The 21,972-nt window shown below is 41.4% G+C and overlaps 1 protein-coding gene across 6 annotated transcripts in view; it reads right to left on the bottom strand.

Moving 5' to 3' along the window:
* COL14A1 (collagen type XIV alpha 1 chain) overlaps positions 1-21,972 on the bottom strand; it is a 138,178-nt gene that overhangs the window by 97,650 nt on the left and 18,556 nt on the right. The gene's annotated exons all lie outside the window — the stretch shown is intronic.

The following is a 21,972-nucleotide window of genomic DNA, read 5'->3' as shown; positions in this document are numbered from 1 at the left end:
CACACTGCTGAACTCTTTCCTGAAACTGAAGTTCAACACGGCAAGATATTATGTGCATTTTGCCAGAATGATTTATACTGAAGATGTTCCACAACCCTTCCATAAAGTACATGAAAATTAAGAAACTCTTCTGCAGATTACAGTAATAATTCTCTACTTTTCTTTGCTCTCAGTTCTGAACCTGAGTGCATTAATGTTTTAAATGAAACAGCTGTCTCAAAGTTTAAATGACTTTTCAAGGCAGAGAACTTCAAAATTTATTAACCTGGTTATATTTATTCACCATTTCTGTGAACCACAGACTTAATGATTTAAGAGAGTTATTTTTTCCTTTGGCTTAGTGAAGTATGAAATCCTAGAGACCACTTTCTCTGGCTATCTAGGATGCAGTTAATGAGAGGTCAGTAGACAGAATCGGCACTCAGAAACCTTGAACAATAATTAAGTTGTATGTATAAATCCCTGCAAAGCATGATCTGGTTTTATATGGCAATGCATAAGGCATCTGCAGGTGAGCCTATAACTAAAATAGAGCTTTAACATACCACGTAAGGTAAAAGAGCCCAAAATAACAAGCTGCGTATCTCTGAAGATCATTAATAAAGAACTAACTAAAAACTAGTTGAAGCAAAGTGCTACCATACTGTTAACCACAGCCCAACTCTATAGATCCAAATGAGTATTGCTTTGCAATCAGTTCTTCCAGAAAGAAATGATGGTGCACTAGAGTTACAGTACAGCAGACTGTTTTGAATTCAAGTCTCTATATTATCTTCAAGCATTTCTTGAAAAGATGTTTTCATAATTTAAACAGGGCATATGCATGTATAAAAATATGCAGTGATATTTAGAAGCGGCACTAATTTTGGATGCCATGACTTCTAATGCACCAATTTACAAAATTCTGGGATGAAATTCTGGCTCACTTGAGAGTAACAATTCGCCTTGTGCCTAATCAGTCTAAGTGAACACCCTAGTCTGAAAAATCACTGTCTCAAAGAATCACAGAATAGCTGAGGTTAGCAGGGACCTCTAGGGTTCATCTAGCCCAAACCCTCTGCTCAAAGCACGGTCAGCAAGAGCAGGTTGTTCAGGGCTACCTCCACTTGGGTTTGAGTGTCTCAAAGGATGAGTACTCCACAACCTCTCCAGGCAACCTGTTCCAGTGTTCAACCACGCTTTCGGTAAAAAGGTCTTTTGTTAGATTTAAATGGAATTTCCTGTTTTTCAGTCTATGCCTCCCATCCTGTCACTGGGCACCACTGAAAAGAGTCTGGCTGCAACTTCTTTACTCACCCCATCAGATATTTATACAAGGTTTTAGCCTCTTTCAGCCTCTCCTCATATGAAAGATGCTCCAGTCCCTAAATCATCTTCATGGCCCTGTGCTGGACTCGCTCCAATAGCTCCATGTCTCTCTTGTATGGGGAGCCAAGCACTGGACTCAGCACTCCAGATGTGTCTCACCAGTGCTGAGTAGAGGGGAAGGATCACCTCCCTTGACCTGCTGGCTACACTCTGCCTAATGCAGCCCAGGAGGCCATTGGCCTTCTATGCTGCAAGGGCACATTGCTGGCTTATGGTCAACTTTGTGTCTACCAGGACTCCCCAGGGCCATTTCTGTGAAGCTGCCTGCCAGAGAGTAAATCCCTGGCCTGTACTGGTGTACGGGGTTATTCTTTCCCAGACACAGGACTTTGCATTTCCCTTTCTCGAACTTCATGAGCTTCCCCTCTGACCATCTCTCCAGCCTGTCAAGGTCCTCCTGAATGATGGCACAACCACCGGGTTTATCAACCACTTCTCCACAAACTTACTGAGGGTACACTCATTCCCACCATCCAGGTCACTAATGAAGGGGTTAATCAGTCTTAAACCAAGTGCAGTACACCGGTAGTGACTGGCCTCCAGGTAGACTTTATGCTGCTGATCACAACCCTCCGAGTCTGGCAATTCAGCTAGTTTTGAATCCACCTCACTGCTCACTCTCCAGCCTGCACTTCATCAGTTTGTCTATGAGGATGTAACGGGAGACAGCGTTGAAAGCCTTGCTAAAGTCAAGACAAACAACATCTGCTGCTCTCCCTTTTTTCACCAAGCCAGTCATCTCAACACAGATGGCTCTCAGGTTGGTCAGGCTTGATTTCCCTTCATAAATTCACGCTGACTATTCCCAATCACCTTTTTGTCCTTCGTATGCTTGGAAATGCCTTCGAAGATTATCTGCGCCATCACCTCCCAGGGACTGAGGTGAGGCTTTCCCAGATCCTCCTCCTTGCCCTTCTCAAAGATAGGAGTGACATTTGCTTTCTTCCATTCCTTCTGGAACCTCTCGCAATCACAATGACCTTTCAGAGATAATTAAGAGTGGCCTAACAATGACATCAGCCAGCTCCCTCAGCACTTGTGTGTATCCCATCAGGTCCCATGAACTTTCCTCTGTCAAGGTTGTTTAAATATTACCCAAGTTGATCCTCCTCCACTGAGAGTTAAGTCCTCCTTGCTCTAAACTTTCTCACTGGGATTCCTGAAGGCTGGTTTTACCAGCAGAGTAATCTCACCAGATTCAACTCCATGTGAGCTTTGGCTTGGGATGGAGTAGTCCTGTTCACAGAATCACAGAATCACAGAATGGTTGAGGTTGGAAGGGACCTCTGGAGATCATCTAGTCCAACCCCTCTGCTCAAGCAGGGTCACTTAGAGCTTTCCTAACTCCATTCCTGCATGCACAGACAGTGTCTGTATATTCCTCCTGGGTGACCTGAGCCTGTTTCCACCTCTTGCATGCTTCCTTTTTAAGCCTGAGTTTTGTCAGGAGCTCCTTGTTTATCCATGCAGGCCCCCTGCCACTTTTGTCTGACTTCCTGAACAACAGGATGGAGTCTTCTTAAGACTGAAAGAAGTGATCCTTGAAAATCAGCCAGCTCTTCTGGAATCCTCTTCTCCCCAGGACTGTATCCCACAGGATTCTTCCAAGCAGATCCCTGAAGAAGCCAAAGCCTGTTCCACTGAAGTCCAGGGCTGTGACCCTGCTATTTGCTTGCTCCATCCTCTTGGGATCCCACAGTCACTGCAGCCAAGGTTGCCCCCAACCCTCACATCCTCAAACAGTTCATACTTGTTTGTAAGTGTCAAGTGCAGCAGAGTGCCTCCCCTTGTTGGCTCTGTATCAACTGTGTTAGGAAGTCAGCATCAACACACTCCAGACACCTGGATTCCTTGTGCCCTGCTTTGTTGCTCTTCTAGCAGACATGGGATGGTTCAAGTCACTCACGAAGATCAGGACTTGTGAACGTGAGGCTTCTAGTTGTGTGAAGAAGGCCTCACCTATTTCTTCCCAATCATGCAGTCTGTAGCAGACACCCACCACAATGTCACTCACTTTGGTCTGCCTGCTAATCCTGACACATAAGCTCTCAACTGGCTCATCATCCAACCTCACATCAAGGGAAACTCCCCCTCCTTGCCTTCCCAACCTGTCTTTCCTGAAAATCCTGTATCCATTCATTGCAGCATTCCAGTCACGTGAGCTATCCAACCACATCTCCATGATCCCAGTGAGATTGTAGCCCTGCAATTGCACCCAGACTTCTAATTTCTCCTCTCTGGTTGCCAATGCTGCATTGGCACACACAGGCACTTCAGAGAGGCATGCTGACTTCACAGAAAAAGTGTGAGAGCTTCCCCCATAATGCTGGTCTCTCGGCACTTCCTTATTTGTGGGCACACAGTTGGGGTAGGCCCCCTTCAGCCCTGTTTTGTTGATTATAAGGTCTCTCTTGTCCATATCACCCTGCACCCTTTGCTTGCCAACCCAGTCCACCACTTCCTCACTTGATTGTGGGTTGTCAGCTCCCTTTCATATCATTCAAGCTTTCCTTACCAGGTTTGCCAGGCTGTTGGCAGAGATACTTTTGTTCTGCTTGATCAGGTGGATCCCCTCTCTCCCTATCAGTCCTCAATCCTCAAACAGGGCCCCATGGTCATAAAAACCAAATCCCTGTTGTTGACATCAGCTGTGCAACTAGCTGTTAACCCACAGGATCCATTCGCTCCTTCTCAAACCCTTCCCTCTCACTGGAAGGATTAAGGAGAAAAACACCTGGGCCCCCATGCCCTTGACGCTCCTCACCTTTAGACCCATGCAGTCACTCTTGATATGCTCCAGGTCTCCCCAACTGCATCATATGGAAAAGCAGCAGCTGGCAAAAGCTTAAGGGCCAGACAAGCCTCAGCAGTCTCTACACAACGTCCCTGATCTGAGCCGCTGGCAAGCAGCAAACTTCCCTAGACAGCAGGTCAGGCTGGCAGGTGGGGACCTCTGTCCCCCAGAGGAAGGACTGTCCCACTACTACAACTCACAGCTTCTTCCTGGTGCTACTGCATGGCTTGGGCTCAGCCACCTCAATGCTTTGTTGAACAGACCTCCCAGCCCCACATCTGCCACCAGGACACTGACATAGCCTATAGCTGTAGGTCTGCAGGGGGAGCAGGAGCCTTCTTCCTGGTGCCAGCAGTCACCAACTTCCAGCCCTCACCATCATGGGAGTCTCCATTTCCCAAACTGACAAGCGCAGATTCTGCCTGTCCCTCCTTCAGCACAGCTGGGAATTCAGGCTCTTGTATTTGCAGGGTCTTGGAGATCTGGCCAATCTCCATTTTGTCATCTCTGATGCTGCACCGTCTGCTGACCTCCTCTTGGCAGCTTCTTTACTTGGCAACACAGACAAAGTACACACCTCCTGTAGACAAGGACACCATCTTCAGCTGCCAAAGCCTCAGCAAGAGGCACCAGGTACTCTCTGCAGCTTCAGACCTGGAGGACTGCATCTTCCCTCTGGAGCTCTCTTTGACTTGATGCTTCTGCTGTTCCCAGCTCCTCCAGCAGCTGCTGGGAACATGCCCTGTACTACCTCACCACCACTGCTGAACCTGTGTATGCTGTCTTCAGCAGACTTCCTGGCACCCTTCAGTGTGCCCCTCTGTGTGAACTGCTGTGCAAACTGCTGTGTCTGTTGGCTGCCCCTGTTAGCTGTGCTCTGTTAGAATTCCCAAGTATTCTCTAACACCTCAAGAAAAATAATGTAGGGTCTGTAAAACTGACCTGGCATCCTTTGCACAAGTTACCATTTTCAGTTCATGGAATAAGCTAATGGAAAACTGTAAGATTAATCCTGCCATTCTTACCCACATCAAGTAGTACCTATTAGCAGCTACCTTTTTTCTTCGTACTAAATCTTAGCAAACGGGTGTTTCATAATGTTTGTCAGGACCTTATTGTATCAGGCACTAGAAATGCAAAGAAGAGATGTTCATTTACTCAACTAATGATTCTCCACCCATTTTCCACAAAATGCCCCTGGAAATAATACCTGAGCTATGCAAAACAAAGAGAGATCTTCTGGTCCAGCTCCTCTGAGCCAGTAGGTTTGAGAACAAAACCTGGATTGCCAGCAGTCACACTTTCTGAAAGCCAGTAATGGTGACTCTTGCTGCTAGGGGAAGCCTAAGGATTTCTAGTCTCTACTCTTCTTATTGCAAACTAATCTGTGGTCTGATTTTCTGCTTATTTCTTTGCCAGCATTCATGTCTTCACCTGCCTGGGCACAGCCAAGATAGGATCCATCAAAGTCATGAATAGTTTAGTGAAAACAAGAAATGCATAAAAAAAGGAATACCCAGGAAGACTGGAAGAGACATGTATTGCAATCTTTTTTTAATGGGCTAGAAGTATTTCTAAGGAAACAATTCAAGTATCAAACAAGCACAGAAAAACAAACAAACAAACAAACAAAAGCAAGGGAGCCTTATAAAGGATTTACCAAGAAGGCATGATCTAGCCTTAAATTCTCTCTGGACCTGTGTGGAAGTAGGGACATTTAGAATAAGCAACAGTCCCAGACCATAATTAATTCCAAAAAATGAAGTACAAACACTTTGTCATAAACAGCATCTGCCTCCAAATTTTCAACTTCTATATTCACCTGTCTTCCTAAAAAGTTATTCCCAGTAGTTTGATAGCTTACCACTCCATGCAGAGAGTCTCAGGCAACACAATTACCATAATTAGTTTCTACATATTTAATTCCTGATCTCTTAAAATACATACTATTCGGCAAAAGCAGACAAAAAAAGAATAAAAAAAATCTTCCAGTGAGGATTTGTTTATGTGGTTGTTCGGTTATTTTTCACTCAGTATTTAAAAGAAGAATCCCAAGAATCTGTGCTGCTGTACTGTGTCTAAGTCCTGATCAGTAGCTAAGTAGCAATAAGCACACCACTTAATAGACATCCTTTCGCAACTGAGGACACAAGCTACTTTTGATTTTCTTTTCCTCTAGTTCACCGCCTTTCAAATTCCTCTCATCCACTAGAGTAATTTTTCCCTACCATAAGCAAATAATGAAATAGCTATATAACATATTTTCCCCCACAGGCACATTACATAGATGTCTTCAAATTTATAACATTTCTTTCTGTCCACAATTCCAGTCTCTTCCATTCCCTTACTATTTCTTTGATCTTGTTCTTACAGTACGATCTGGCTAGATAGCTAAACAATGCATACAAGTCAGTTATATAACACCATATCATATATGCAGGGCAGTTAAGGAAATTTTTAATAACAATAGCAGACCTAATCTTAAGCCTCAAACTACTTCATTGGATATGTTCAATGACATTTATAGCTACTTCTTTTTATGGTGTTTCGAAGCCTTTAAAACAAAATGATCAGTCTTATCTCCAAACCCATTTGCATTTTTAAAAAGTAAAACCAAAAAGCTAGTACAGTATCCTGTCCTACAGACTTTAATACCAGAATTTTTATTAAAAAATCATTCTACAGAAATTGAGAATTTTATATCTTTAATTTGAATTTATATAGGAAAATTATTAATCCGATTTTGCAGAATGGGGACAGTTGCCTTAAATTTCACACAGGATGTAATCTATATAGGACACCAATTACTACAGTGCATGGGATATTTTTGAAAACATCTGCCAGAAGCAATGGTAAATTTCACATCTGAAAGTGGGAATTTAAAATGTAAATTGAGGAAAAGAGAATTATTTTAATTAAGCCAGCTGAGTTACAGGCTGCTACCCAAAGTATGCAACTCTTACAGGAGTTGTCAAAAACAAAGTCCTATCACAAAACACAGCCTATGCTTAGACATCTGAGTTTATTTTTAGTTTGGTCAGTAACTAGGTGTTAGCTTACAATAGCCATAACCAAAATGAAACTGCTGGCTTTTAAATAAAATCATCTACTTCAGTACACACAGATATACTTGAGTCACACTGGTGCCTAAAGAGCAGGGTAAGGGCAACCATACAGGAATCAAAGTTATTAAAATTAGAGTAGTTCTATGGAGCTCAGCAGAGGAGTTTCATTTTTTTCCAATAAATGATAATTGTTGCATCATAGAGACATAATTATGTTCTATTAATTGAGTTTTAGGCTTTCTCTCCCCTCATCTGTTTTCCATTCCCAGGTTTCAACAGCTTCTTTATAAAACAGTAACAGTTGCAAGGCTGGCAGAGGACCTGTCATTTTGCTGAGACAAAATATGAGCTTCTGAGGGTCATTTTCTTTTTGAAAGATAGAGCTAACCAGAACCACCTCCACCAAAGTATAGCAAATATCTCAGTCTATCTCTGTCTGACACATCATCGTTGCATGCAACTGATGCTTTGTTACTACTTCTTAAGAGAACAAAGAAACTCTAAACATTATGAAACTCTCAAGGCAGAAACATCTGCCACAGTTTGACACCACCTGCCTGCCCTCTAGGTATTGAGCTAAATTTGGCTGTTGAATCTGAAAGGTCTTGGGGGAAGGGAGAGGAGAGATGAGATATGAGTGGTATTTTACAGGCCACAGCCTATTCAGCCTTTCAGGAGCTACCATCCCTATGCTCACAGTTTACAGCTTTCCTCCATTTATCTTGCTTATCAGAAAGATCGCTGCAAGTCAACAAGGAATGTTACCATACATTTTTAGTACTAGATAAATAAGCCAAACTCAAGCAAAGACACTGCTGAAGCTAACACTCCTGAAATAGTTGTCAACACCACTACGTAGACCTAATTCTGCTAACTTTCATGCATACAAGGAACCTTAACACGCTGAAGAAATGCCACTGTTTTTAACTGCTCAACTCTTGCATGGAGTCAGCCATTGCACGGACTGCACACTGGGCTTCAGCAGCAGTCCTAAAACACATAAAGGGAAAAATGGCAGATTTTCTGACGCATTCAGAGAAGAAAGGGCAAAAGGGAAATAACACACATAACCAGCCTTAGAGTGCTACAGTTCTTAGAGCCATTACCTGGCTGAGGCAGCAGCTCCCAACAACACAACTGCAGGCTCCAAAGGGCTGGCTAACAAGAGCCCTAAGCTTAAAGCTCGAGCTCTGCAGGAGCACTGGCTCCTTGGAGGATTCCAAGAGGGCTGAGAATGAGAGGAATGAAAACACCATGGCTCTGTCCACAGGTGGATAGTCAGCCAAGACACACACCCACCCACACCAAACTGCAGACAGATAAGGAAACGCAACTCCCTCAGCATACACAGACAGACTCGGTCAATGAGTACAGATTACTAAACAGATGAGACACCTTTCAGGTGGAAAACATGAACCAATTAGCCTGGTGACTAAGTTCTGTTTCAGCTGCTAAACAGCACCTTTTTTAAACAAAGGGCACACTTCAGTTGTAACTCAGCACACAAGTCACCAAGCGAAGGAGTACTGACACGGAGAAAGTCCAGAATCTGAAAGTCCTGCACCAACAGGTCAAGAAAGAACATGAAGACCCTCAGGTTACACAGAGCAGGTGGAAATGACCCTGAAATTGTCAGTCTCCTCACTACCATCTTCTGATTAATGTTGATAAACAGTGTCAGCATTAGATGAATGAGACAGACTGTGAAACGAGACTTCCCTCCCAAGGTGTAAGGAACAGCCTTGAAAGGGAACTTGGGCAGCAGACAGCTCAACAGCAAAAGATTCAACACCTTCTAGGCATTCAAGACAAAGCCATCTCAAGGATTGCAGTCCCTGAAAACAGATACCAAGACATTTACCTTAATCTCCCACTACATTATCCAGAGCATAGGACAATGCAGCCTGTTCATCAGAGCGTTCAAGACAATTGGCATGCAAATCCATGAGAGGTGAATTTGCTGATGAGTGCATCAATCCCATATGATTGTAGCTTTCTTGCAAGAGGGTCTTGGCCTTGCACTTCATTGTTCAGTAATATTGCAGAGGATGCTGGTTCAGCCTGCTACGACCTCACCAGCATTTTTGGCTGTTCGAGGTTGCCACATGGATATTAAAAACTGCCCGGACCTTTAACATGTTGCTATGTTGCTTCAGTTTCAAACACTAGGTAGTGTTTTATGTCAAAGAAAATCACCACTCATGAGATGCAAAGATATTTACTTTGCTCATAGTCATAAGCAAGCATATAGCCTTCAAATGGTGGCATTATGAGAATTCATGCTGCCACATGATGAAGAAATGTTCAAGAGTGTCTCAGCATGGCAGCAATGAGAGTATTTAAATAATGAAACATGTCAACATAGACCATGAATCTGTCTTAAGGTAACAGTCTCTTGCTGCCAGCAGAATCCAGCCATGCCAGTGCACTCCATGAATTGGACTGATGCTCAAGACCAATGACCTGAAGAGCTGAAATGCAGTCTGAAGAAAATGAAAGACAGTTCATCCAGCTGAGCTTTTATTAATCAGTCATTCAAGTATGGGAATAGCAGTCTCCCACGTCTCTATGAACAGCTTGCACAAAAAATAGTCAATGCCTGGGGGAATGCTACCAAGAATATGAAGAACCCAGACAGGAGGGCTTTCAGCTGGCAATGCTTCAGACTTACCATGAATTATACATATTTCCTGTACAGAGAGATGAGGATAAGCATCTTATAACTCTAGGGTTATGAATCCAAATAGTCCTGATATTAAGAGCTGGATCATTTCATGACAAAATTGAAACTTATATTTAGGTCCAAGACAGGCCAAGTCTCTTTTTTTACCCTGTACCAACCATAAAGCTCTCTTTTTCTGAACTACAAGAGAATCTGTTTTTTAGATATCTGTGCCAACACTGAATCTACTTTTCAACAAAGCAGATGCACTCAAGCAGAGTTCCTAAAGATGAACGGGGAGGGAGCCTGTGGATAATAGAAAGGCAATCCTGTCTAATCTCTAGCTTTTGCCTGGCCTGAACACTGTATGAGAGGCAATGCACAGCCATACCCATTTATATGATGCTAACATATTATCAGATGGAGGAAAAGCAGCAAAGCTAGGGGTAGGAGCCAGGAGATAAGTGGAGTCCACGGGTAAGAATGTAGACCAGCCATAATTTCTAATAGTAAGCTTTTTCTTTTCTGACAAAGCAAGAGTAGAGTTTGTCTGGCATGCAGAAATTGAAAAAGGTATTCAGCAACCTCAATGTTAATAAAAAATCTCAAGCCAAGCTAAGGTAAATAAAATTATTTACAATTTTACAAACATCCAAAACTGGGCAGTTACAAAATATCTATAGAAGTCCCTTCTTACGCTAAGATCAAATCCCCCCCCAAAATTTCTCTCTCTCTGTATTCAGCTGACCTAATGTGGATGCTTCCTTCATCTCTCTTACCCGATCTCATTAAATCCATGATTCCTGCTTGCAGGATCAGCCTGCATTATTTAAACAGACTGCTTTTCCAATTCAAGCCTTTATAGCGACTTTTGGGTCTTCGGTTTCATTTATATTCAAACTTTATTTCTCCCAAGAGCATATTTATCTCTTATTCAGACAACTGTGACACTTTTATAACTGAACTAATGCCTATTTATCTCCTTCGGAAATGTAAATCTTGCGAGTATCATCTCTTGAACTTACTAGCCTGTTTTTCCTCCTTGACTCAAAGAATAAACACTGCCTTCTCCCATCCCTTCCATTCTTAAGTGGCCAACACAAACCTGTACTATTAGAAATATAACTCATGCAAACATCTAAGAAGCAGAAATAGCCCAGAGTTCACTTAGCCTGACAGATTTACAATAGTATTTTAACAGATTTTGGGCAAAGCAACTTTCTATCCTTCTTAATCAGAGCCTATTTTCAAAGGATCTTGCAGCCATAGTGATGATGATGGTGTTACTGAACCTAATGCTGCATGTACAGCTGCAACCATATACTCAATGTAGATTGGAGTCCAGAGACTATCAAGGCAGTAAGGCAGAACCATTCAGGTTTTTGTACTCAAACTGACCAAAGAGGTCTGGTAATCATCCTGATCCCATATAGCTGACACAGGAGTGCAATCTCCTGTCCAGCTATTGGGAACTTAGGGTCACAATCTCTAAACTTGGTTTGGTTGGTCTTCTCCAAAGCAATTATTGCCAAACCAGTGGCAAAGGAAAGGCTTTAAGAACTCTGCCCATCTCAGTATTGTTATTTCTTATCAATTTTTCTGGCCATGGGAAGCAGGAAGCAGGTGTCTGCCAAAAAGTCTTGGCCAGGTCCATAAAAGCATTGTGGCTGAAATAGGAAATCCAACCTGCAAATGGTAGTTAAAAGACACGAAGCTGTGAGAAGGCTTAGCTATGTCCTGCAGAGATATTCATAGGGTGAACTCCTGGAATAAGCATTGATCATCCACAGCACAATGAAACTGAACTAAAGGAGAATTCATCTAATCCTCTAGTGACTAACAAAGTCCTACTATACAAAGCTCTGCACAGTGGCAGACAGGTTTACAGACTAGCTTGGAAAGTTAATGAATGACTCATCAAATCCTACCTTCTGAGAAGCACAGAAACCAATGCAGTTTGGATGGGACACCCTATACTCTTGTGCCAGAGATGGCAGTGGTACAGCCTGATAAGGCTACTTCCTCTCCTCTTTTTAAACAGATGTTCTCATCATCTGGAGTTGAGGAAGGAGAGGACAGTTTCTTTTGATGCCAAATCTCCACGCCGGACAGAAGGAAAAATGGAGCCATGTCCTGCATGGCATCAGGAAAAAAAAATCACCGTCAAAGAAAAACACGCCTCACTCATTTGGCATGGATGGGGGCCTGTAGATCAGACTGCTGGGCAGGTACCAAGTGGAGCCCAGAATACAGAACTTTTAGCACTGCGTGACGATGGTGCTCTGGCTCGTGGTGACACCACTGATGCAACAGACTGGCTACAGGGAGTCCAGCAAGAGTTCTGTTGGCAAAGACATCTGGTCAGCTGCTGCTTTCAGCAGTGGTAGCTGAGATAGGATGTATCACAGATCCTCAACTTGGGCCATGGTTGGGCAGAACAAAGCCTTGGAAGTGAGCCACAAGGCAAAGTGCTAGAGTCTAAAACCAGATGGGTCTATAAAATTCCTGCTGGGGTTGAGTAGCCTCAGAGTAGTAAGCAGAGTGTGGTAAGGGAAGCATAATCATAAATGCCTATCAAATCTTTCTGGTGGTCCAAAAGGTTCTCAGAACGCTGCAGCATAGTCCAAGTGTTCCACAATCTTCTGAAAGGGGACACTGAGATCTAAGGTTATCCCTCTGAAAGTACCACAGACAGCAGATTTGTGGGTTTGGTGTTTTTTTTGGACATGGCCTTTCAATACTACAAATGCTACAACAACCAGGTATACACCACACACACATCAGCCACTCACAGTCAGGTCAGTCACAAGAATGCAATCACTGCACGCCACACAGTGCTGAAATGTAATTTGGGAGAACTAAAATTCCCATCAAGATGGTAAACATAGAACTCAAATGTGAACTGAAAAAAAAGCAGTCCTGAAGTACTGTAACACACTACATGGAGCCTGTATCACCAGCTGGGGTTATTTAAATGGCAGCAAACATGCATCGTGCTGCGTACATGAGAAGGTGACGCATTCACATACCCTTTACAGACATTGCAAAGGTGAAATGTTCAAGTCTCAGTATGATGTATGCACATCATTTAGGGAAATATAGACAGTAGCCTATCTTTTAGACAAATGCATTCAACAGTTCTAAACTTCACTTTAGTTTGGTGCAGTCTCTGTTTACTTTTCACATATGCAACACATGAACCCAGTTATACTGAAATACTCCACAATGTTTAAAGCACTTACTCACATCTCCAAGGTGGGAAATGCATCTGCCTCAATGTTGCAGTATCTAAGAAACTAAGATACTAAAAACTAATAGATAGGGTTATGTCTACACATTCTAAGGGAGGATGGAGCAGAAAGCCTGGAGCTATCTAGCTGTGAACAAGCTAATATATTCACTAGGCACAGTGCTGTGTTGCATGATGTAAGTGCACTGCTATCAGTTTTGTAGTAAGCTCGGTTGCATACAGTTCAAGAAACTCTTCAATATTATACTACACTGTGTAGGAACCAGAAAAAAGCCAGAAACTAATCAAAAATCATTAATCAACAATTGCTAGTCATAAAATTATCAAAGTCACAAGCTACCTCCCTGGTGACCTGACCTTTTTTGTGTTTTAGCTACTGTGCAGGCTCAGTGCTATTCACAGGCCAAGTAGTTCAGTGTTTGTCTCTTGCCTAAATCTAATATGGATGTAGGAACTATACATTTCTCTGGCAACACCTCTCCTATCAAAGAACTAGGTCACCATCCCTCTGGGACAGGCTAGAAGAAAAAAGGTCTAAACAAACCACACTTCTCTCTACTGCTCTGACTAATGCCGGCCAGACATTGTTTAGAATGGGATGAATATCTTCTTGGGAACAAGAAAGCAAGCTTGAACCCAGACTAGTAATTAGGTATTCACAGAACAGATTATTCCAGGATGAGACATTGTATTTTACCTTTAAGTGAAATTCTATTAAAGGAATCAAGACGGTAAGCATGGATTCTACAACTAATCCTAGAATCACAGAGAAAAGCAAAAAAATCTCACAGAACTGAAGACTGCAGAAAAAAAGCAAAACGGAGCAAAGATACAGGGAACAGAAGACTGAGGGGAGACAAGATGTCATCCACATCAAAATCCAAGGACAAGAAACACAGCCCATGAACAACAGTTTTACTGTACACTGAAGAAATGGAATCTCCTTTCTTCCATCTGCTGAGGTTATTCTGGAATATTCATTTATTGTTACACAATAAATCCATAATTTTGCTATGTTGGTTCAGGCACTTAATCCAGTTTCAGAGGGAGATGTATACTGCATTTGCTGTAATACCAGCAGACATTAAGCATGTTAGGTTATGTGATAAAAAGCTCCTCTCTGCACACACAGAGGAGCACAGAAAAACAACAGCAAGTGGGGGAACCTGAGTGATAGCCTGGCCTGGCTGCTCCCAGGGCCATCACAGGAGAGCAATCAAATCCATGGTCAGAGGTGAAACCCATGATGAGTCAACTGAAAGGCTCTCTGGAGCACCTTTTGGACTGAGATGGGTTACTGCCTATTGGGTAATGGGACTTATTACAGGATGCAGGGCAAAAGCTTTTGGGAACTGTACAGGACTTACTATGGGCTGTTTAGGGGAGGAACCAAAGGCAGGGAAAGTGACGCACCAGGGTGCTTTGGGGAGGAACACGCATGGGAAAATAGAGGGATAAGGAGATAAAAAGGGCCAATCACATGTAAATGGATGGCTAGTCAATACACTTGACCAGCCAAGCCCTGTGTCTTATCACCAGTCTGTGCTATCTTTTCATCAAACTCCACTTCCATTTTCCTGGGTGAGAGGCTCTCTACTCTGTGCGCATATGTGTGTGTGGAGGTCTACATGCCAGCAACTGGAGTGGGTACCACAAGCCACAGGGCCCATGTGTCTGTGGTGCCAGCAAATGGAGAGCTGAGTGGAGAGAGACCGGAGAGAGTGAAAATTAAGTGCTGGCAACTGGGTTTGGACCACAGGTCACAAGGGCTCATGTCCATGGTGCCCGCAACTTGAGCAAGTGAGGGCGCATGAGCCAGCGTGTGACAGCTAACAAATATCAAGCCGGACTAGCTGGTGAATAGGATAAGTGGCTTGGGAGCCAGGTATCGATGCAACCATAAGTCTGGGCCAGATACCTATACGTCTCTGTGAGTGAGACAAGTGGAGGAGATGGCTCCTGGAGGGAGCCACGAGGGGACCGTGAGATCCAAGACAACTACTCATGAGATCGTAAGGTCTAGGGGTCAACTGAGAGAGCTGACCTGTTTGCATGTGTGTGCGTGTCTCTGTGCATTTGGCAACCGGAGACAAGAGGATCCAAGGGGCTGTTATTGGGTAGACAGAGTGTCTAAGCCCTGTTACTGGAGGGATCCATAGCATGTGTGTGTGAATGTGTGTGCATGTTTTGGTGTGTTCAAGAGAGTTTGTGGAATAGCAACTGGAGCAGGGCTGTGGGCTTCAGGGGCTCACCTGTCCAGGTGCCAGCAGCTGGGAAGAGTAAGGATCCAAGATCAGTTACTGGGGGATCCGCGTTGTATATACATGCATATATTTCCAAATAATGGACTTATATCCTGATCAGACAGAAACGGGAACAGGATGAGGCCTTTGGTGCTGTTTGTGTCTACATGAATGCTGAGTGTTTCTGTCTGTGATGATCTGTGTGGCCACATATGTGTTGTACACATGTTTTTGTGTGTGCCTATTGGACATGCTCAGCCTTGCTACTGGTTGGATCTTAGGGCATGAAGCTGTGACATCCTTGCTTCTTTTGGGCTACTGGATTTGGCAGTCCTTAACACAATACACAAAAGAACTCACACCAACAGTGGGAGAGACAAGTAGTTTGCAATAAACTGATAGGTCTTTCCTTTTAATCTCAGATTGCAGAAATAGATTAAAGTGCAACAAGCTGAAAAGGTAAGGACTGTTCAGGAAGAATAGAATAGCACTAGGCAAAAATGCCTGCACACAAAACAGTTACGATCTCCTTCTTCTGCTTGCTCATAACACAAAAGCCAAAGTGCCCTCCAGAGAGCTCAGGGAAACACCATTAATAAGGTTAATTACAGGTTGCATAAAGACATAGTTAATGAATTCCATAGCCTAAGAGTTCAGTAAGTAATAAAAAAAACAGAAATATGTCATGACCAAAACCAACATCTGCAGTTACATTAGCCAGGGTGAAGTAAGTAAAACTATGAAACACAGCCAAGACAGAAGAAGTTTGGAAGGTAATCATTCCTGTGGCTTAGTCAAATACTTCAGAGCACTCATTTCACACTGTCTAGTAACACTTACTGAAGCATCTGACATTAACTAAGCAGATGCGCTAATAAATTAGATGATTAGTCTCTTCTGTTAATAGTATCTTATTATACCACTGTGAGGATTTTTCCTCTATTTAACCCAGTGCCATTCAACAACTATGGAGTAAATGTCAAAGTTTATTTGTATCAAAGCTGATAGCAGTCTTAGGAAAAGACACGCATGTGATCACAGGAGTAAGAAAGCAAATTAGTGTATTTATTTTTCAGGTTTACAGTATCTCTGTTTTCCAGCACTATCCAAAAGTGACTCACTGCAAGAGCTATTATAATACAAACCCCAGATTTGTATATCATGTCATATCATCCCTCAAAATGACTTTTGTGTTATCCAATAGTATGTGTAGCACTAGAAGAAAGAAAAGTATTATGAAAGAGAAACATTGAGAGCAATGACAAAACCACACACAGAGAAAAAGACATAATTACTTTTCCCCTAAATGTAATTTTGCTTTCAAGGATTGTAGAAAGCAGGTAAATATCATTTGGAGGACAAAAAAATCTAAAACTATCTCACTGCAAAACAGATGAACTTTGGACATGTCTACAGAGTTTTTGCAGGCAGCTGAGACCAGGAAGACATGGAGCAGGAAACTAAATGTTATAACAAAGGCTACAAAAGATCCAGCACCAAAGAGACACTGTTTTTGCACCATTTAGAGCGCGGCAAAACATATTCACCTGAAAGAGACTGCAGGCATACTTACCTGCTAAGTATTAATAGGAGTAAGTATCATATAAGACATATGGCTTAAGATGCAGAGAGAAAGTCTCTTCCCAGGAGACTTTATGATACTTTATGAATCCCCAAAACACTATGGGCTTGGAATTTAGAACAGTACAACCAAAATATCTTCTCTGTGAAGGTCTGAGCAGTGAGGACAACAAACACAAGGGTGGGACTAGCATGTGTCAGAGGGCATGCTCTGATCTGGATAAGCAGCCATTCTCCACTGTATGTGCATAGCCTTGATCTGGATTACTAATAATATTAAATTCTTTAAAAGGAAACATATTTGTTTATCTAGGTTGCTTATCCAAGTTGCTTTTACCTCTTCCTCACAAACTTTTGTATTTAAATTAATGTACAAATTTAGAAATATCAATCAAAACACATGATCAACAGATTAACTATACAACTCCTTCCCAAACTTCTACCTGCTTGTCAGTCTTCCATGATGAAAACTCACATCTAGCTTTTATTCTCAGTTCATTTATTCCAGAGCTTCCCCCTGTATCCTCTCTGAGCAGGGAACTGAGGGACAACATTCTTTCTCTCAGGGCAACTGGCCCCACTCTGGACCAAGCAGCTTGGGTGAGTTTCTGTCAGTTTGGTTTCTAGCACGTGGTAGAGAAGAGGACATCAGCTGGAAGCATCTATGGAGTTTAAAATGCCCATGTTTTAGCCAGTTTTTACCAAGTGTGGGAGCTACACTTCTCCCAGGATTTCTAACGAGGCCATATTTTGGTAGATTTTTGTATGATCAGTAAAAAATGCACCTGTCCCTAACGGACTTGTGCCAAGGATGAATGACAATTTTTAGACAGTCAAGTCAAACTAACCAGCACATAACTGTGACATATGATGAAGATCACTGACCTCCCTAATAAGTCATATTTACTGTATGAATATATTACTTGCACTTTATGATGAGAAAGTAACTGTTACATTGCATCATATGTAAATCACTTTAAATCATTCTATAGGAGCTTATTTCTCATTGTTTTAACAGCCTATAGTCTGTACAAGAAGACTTTTATCCTGCAAAAACTTCATTCTGTAGAGCAATCTGGTCTATACATGCTCTATGCTGTCCCAAGTCATCCAGACTTCAGACATGCGCATAGGAATTTTCTAAACAGAATAGATTTAAGAACTTGTGTAAGTGTTATACTCTATTAGGACATTAATAGAATGCCTCTCAACTAGAAAACCCCCAAAATAATGTCTGCAAACAAGAAAATAAAATTGGCCCTGTGTTCTGGTTTTTTTCATGGAGATGGGTAGCTAGAATTATTTAAGACACACACAGAAATACTCTGAAGAGAACTTGCTATGGGATATAGTTAAAATGCTGTGAATCCTCCCCTCCCCAAAGGGATGTGATCACAAAATCACTTGTAGAAGCTCTCTGAAAAACTGTAAAACATCTGAGAAGGCACAGAATGTATTAACCCCTTTCACTGTACAGAAAGGAGCTTTGTGCATGAGGGAGTTGGAGAAGTGCCAGAGTACAAGTGCTTGAATATCAGAGCATGCTGAAAGAAGCTGAGTCTGTGAACTTTATCTGAATAGAGAGAAAGAGAAAAGGCTCCTGACATTATTAATATGAGTGTGCAACAGTCATAAATCAGTAAGCTCAAATCTGACCGGTTCTGAAAACTACAGAAAGAAGATTCAAGACTTGAAAGTGTCTGCACAGGAGAACTAGACAAGGTTTCTAGAAATCAAATGTAAAGTGAACATTTGATGGATGACTGCTAGACTCTAAAGCTGAATTAATTTGGGACAATGATACTACTGGATATACACTGGAGGTTTGTTGAGATAAGAGCACAGTATTTGATGCAGGGTTTTAAAACTACTTGAATTGGCAGGACACAATAGATGGAAAATTTTAATCTAAGTTACTGAAGCTGCTGGAGGAACTACCAGCAAGCCACTCAAGCCATTGACAGAGTCACATGAGGACAGAGGTAAATCCAAATATCAGGTAATTTAGAGACAGAAGAAAAAGGTAGATTTGGAGTCTTAGGAGGGGACACCCACACCTCCCCAGTACTACCTGAAGCGTCAAATATTCAGTAATAAAATAGAGGATAGCACTGCAAAAACAATCCTCCAAACCACGGAGAAAAAGAAGAGTAAGAAGCTTTGAAACCATCTGGAATCATTAATGTAGGTATCTGTCTTGTACTTCTTACTGAAGAACCGGTTTCTGTGAATAGAAGGGTTATGGTGAAATCCTCGTCTCACTGAAATGTTGGATGTTTTCCTGTTTTCTATTATGTGATCCTTAACAAGTATATTAGCTAAGTATTTATGAATACCAAATTCCAATATTATACAGCTTTTGTGCCTTTCAGCAACATCAGCAGGATACACATAGACCAGATCATAGTAGTTAGCATAATGCACAAACAAGACCTTGCAATATTTAGAGTCCACACCCTTTTTCATACACTTTGACAAGCGCATTATTGCGCTTTAATAGTTTTGTCCCAAAACACTGAATTGGGATTATCTGGGCTACTAAATGCAAAACCTGCTTTAATATTTACACTGAAGAACTTTGCCAAACAGTTCTCCATATGCAGAATGACCAATGACCTCTGCCTTTATAAGGCTTGCAAAGACTCTATAGTGTCTTCTTACTTAAACATCTCTATGTAAGAGGTGGGACAGATGTCCACAGAAGCCATCTCCTTTCCTCAAAAATTGGCTACAATACTTGCAGAAATGGTGAAGTAGGCTTTTGCTATTCTTTCAGTCAAGACCAAAAGCAGAAATCATAACCATTTCCTGGCAATACCAACAGAGAAAATGGTTGTCTTAAATTTGTTTTGCATACAAAGATCGCCCTTGTGTTCAAATAATAATGCTTTCTTTTGAGCTTTTAACTCCTAAAGTCTCATTAATTAGATCAAGGATCTAACGCAGCCACAGAATATCAGAGTTGCTATTAATTAGCCAAAATTAGCCATAAACTAACATGTTACGAAACCAATTAATTTCTGGCCTGCATTCATTTGGTCACACTCATATCATTTCCTGTCAAACATCTGCAGACGACCACGTTATTCTTCATGATTTTGTCATAAAATTTTACTTTTAATTCTTTAATCCATTTCTTTCGCAGACTCTTTCTGAATTTCTTTTGATCCAATTTCAAATTGAGGGGGAAAGGTCTTTAGATATTATACTAGGAAAGTTTTGAGACATTTATTCTTTCTGTATCAATTCTTAATTCACTTCTGTCCCAGCTATGCAATTTTTGCTGATGCTGTTTTTCTACATAACTTTTGTGCTTGGACTCCCACCCTACTCACAGTGAAGTCATTCAGCTGGAATCTCTATCACTTTCAATAGTCATTATACTGTGCAAAGGGAGAAAATATGAAATGGCTAGACAGTAGGAAAATGTTCATTAAATAAAAATATAGCTGGATTGAGATTAGGGCTAAATAAAAGCAAGATTTCATAAAAATTAGCAAAGCTTTTTTCTTTTTGGTCAGTTTTGCTGGTTGAGAAATTTGTAAATTTTGCCTTTCTTTCAGATATATACCAGTTTTTTAGTACAAGACGCTATAGAAAATGTAAGACAAGATCTTTTCAGAAGTACTAAATAAAAATGCACTTTCCTCCGATACTTAAGAATTCCAGTATCTTTCTACCACTAATGAGGTTCAGAAAAAAGCTGAAAAGTTGAAAAGGGGGGTTGAATTATAGACTTTCCAAGTAAACAAGAATCCTAAAAAGGAAGAAACTGCAGATCCAGTTTCCCTTTGCCAACTGCATTTTTGCCCCTACTCTGTGAAGAAAGCATAAATCCTCTCCCACAATCTGGCAGACACTTTCCTCTGTCTGCATTTAATCAACATTTTCCTATTACAGGCCCAGTTTTCCCTCCTTGAACTTTTATCACTTGTCCCTCATTAAGAAAAAAAACACGTTTTCCTTCTTCAGCTCTCTCATTTCTTAGGATGAAAGAAAGATCACCTATCCATTACCCCATCCTATCTTAGTAGGTATAGCTTGCTTCTTCAAGTGTAGTACAAACTATCTAACATTTTCCCCAACGTACACAATGTGATGAATTTAAGGGTGCTTTGGCTTGAACAACGCTGTATGGAAACAAATTTGCATATTGTTAATAAATACAACAGGACACAAATACTTATGGTAAGACAAAAAAAACACATTCAAGACAGAAACATTGGCATGGGCTTCATGGAGCTTTGGATGAGGTCTTTGATACTTCTCTGCTCTGCATTACTGCAATAGAGAGCTAAAAGGGACTGGCAAAACATGAGCCTTGAAACTGTCCAATTTGTTCACAGGGAGACTATTTAAGGTCATATCAAGCTATTCCTGTCTCTGCTTGTTCTGTAAATCATAAATAACTACTGAAGGGAATAATTCCTGTCAGGGTTACTTCATAAAGGAGATGGTATTTGAATTTTAGAATACAGGAAACAGAGTTATATATTAGGTGTAAAATGGATTTTACTGCCTATACTAGATGTGCTTCTCACAACAAGCAATGTGACATTTCACCAGAAGACTGACTCCTTGCAGATGGATAAAATGGACTCTTTTCTTCCCTCTAAATATGTTCAAACGTTTTCACATATAAGGCCCACATTAGTACCAAGAAATTGAGTTATTATATGCAGAATTACACAATAATACTAATTTGATTTTAGGTGTCACTTAATACTGGATGTCTGACTTGTAGTCAATATGATATGACATTATTATTACATATGAATGCACTAGATTCTTTCACTATTCAAAGTGCATCAGGTGGGAATATCCAGGCAAATGATTTTTTATGCAGGTTCAAAGACTGTTTTTATCTTCTCCATTGTGGTATTTAATGCCTACTGTCTAAACTAATAAAGCAGAACGTGGAATTAAAGCAATTCCTCTTTTGTAGCAACTCTCCAATATTCCTGAAAATTTTGATTTTGCCTTTCTGTTTAATTGCTAAAAATTATACT

This window comes from Dromaius novaehollandiae, chromosome 2 (assembly GCF_036370855.1).
Source record: "Dromaius novaehollandiae isolate bDroNov1 chromosome 2, bDroNov1.hap1, whole genome shotgun sequence".
Taxonomy (NCBI): Eukaryota; Metazoa; Chordata; class Aves; order Casuariiformes; family Dromaiidae; genus Dromaius; species Dromaius novaehollandiae.
The sequence above is the reverse complement of the archived record's forward strand: the minus strand, read 5'-3'. Positions and strand labels throughout refer to the sequence as shown.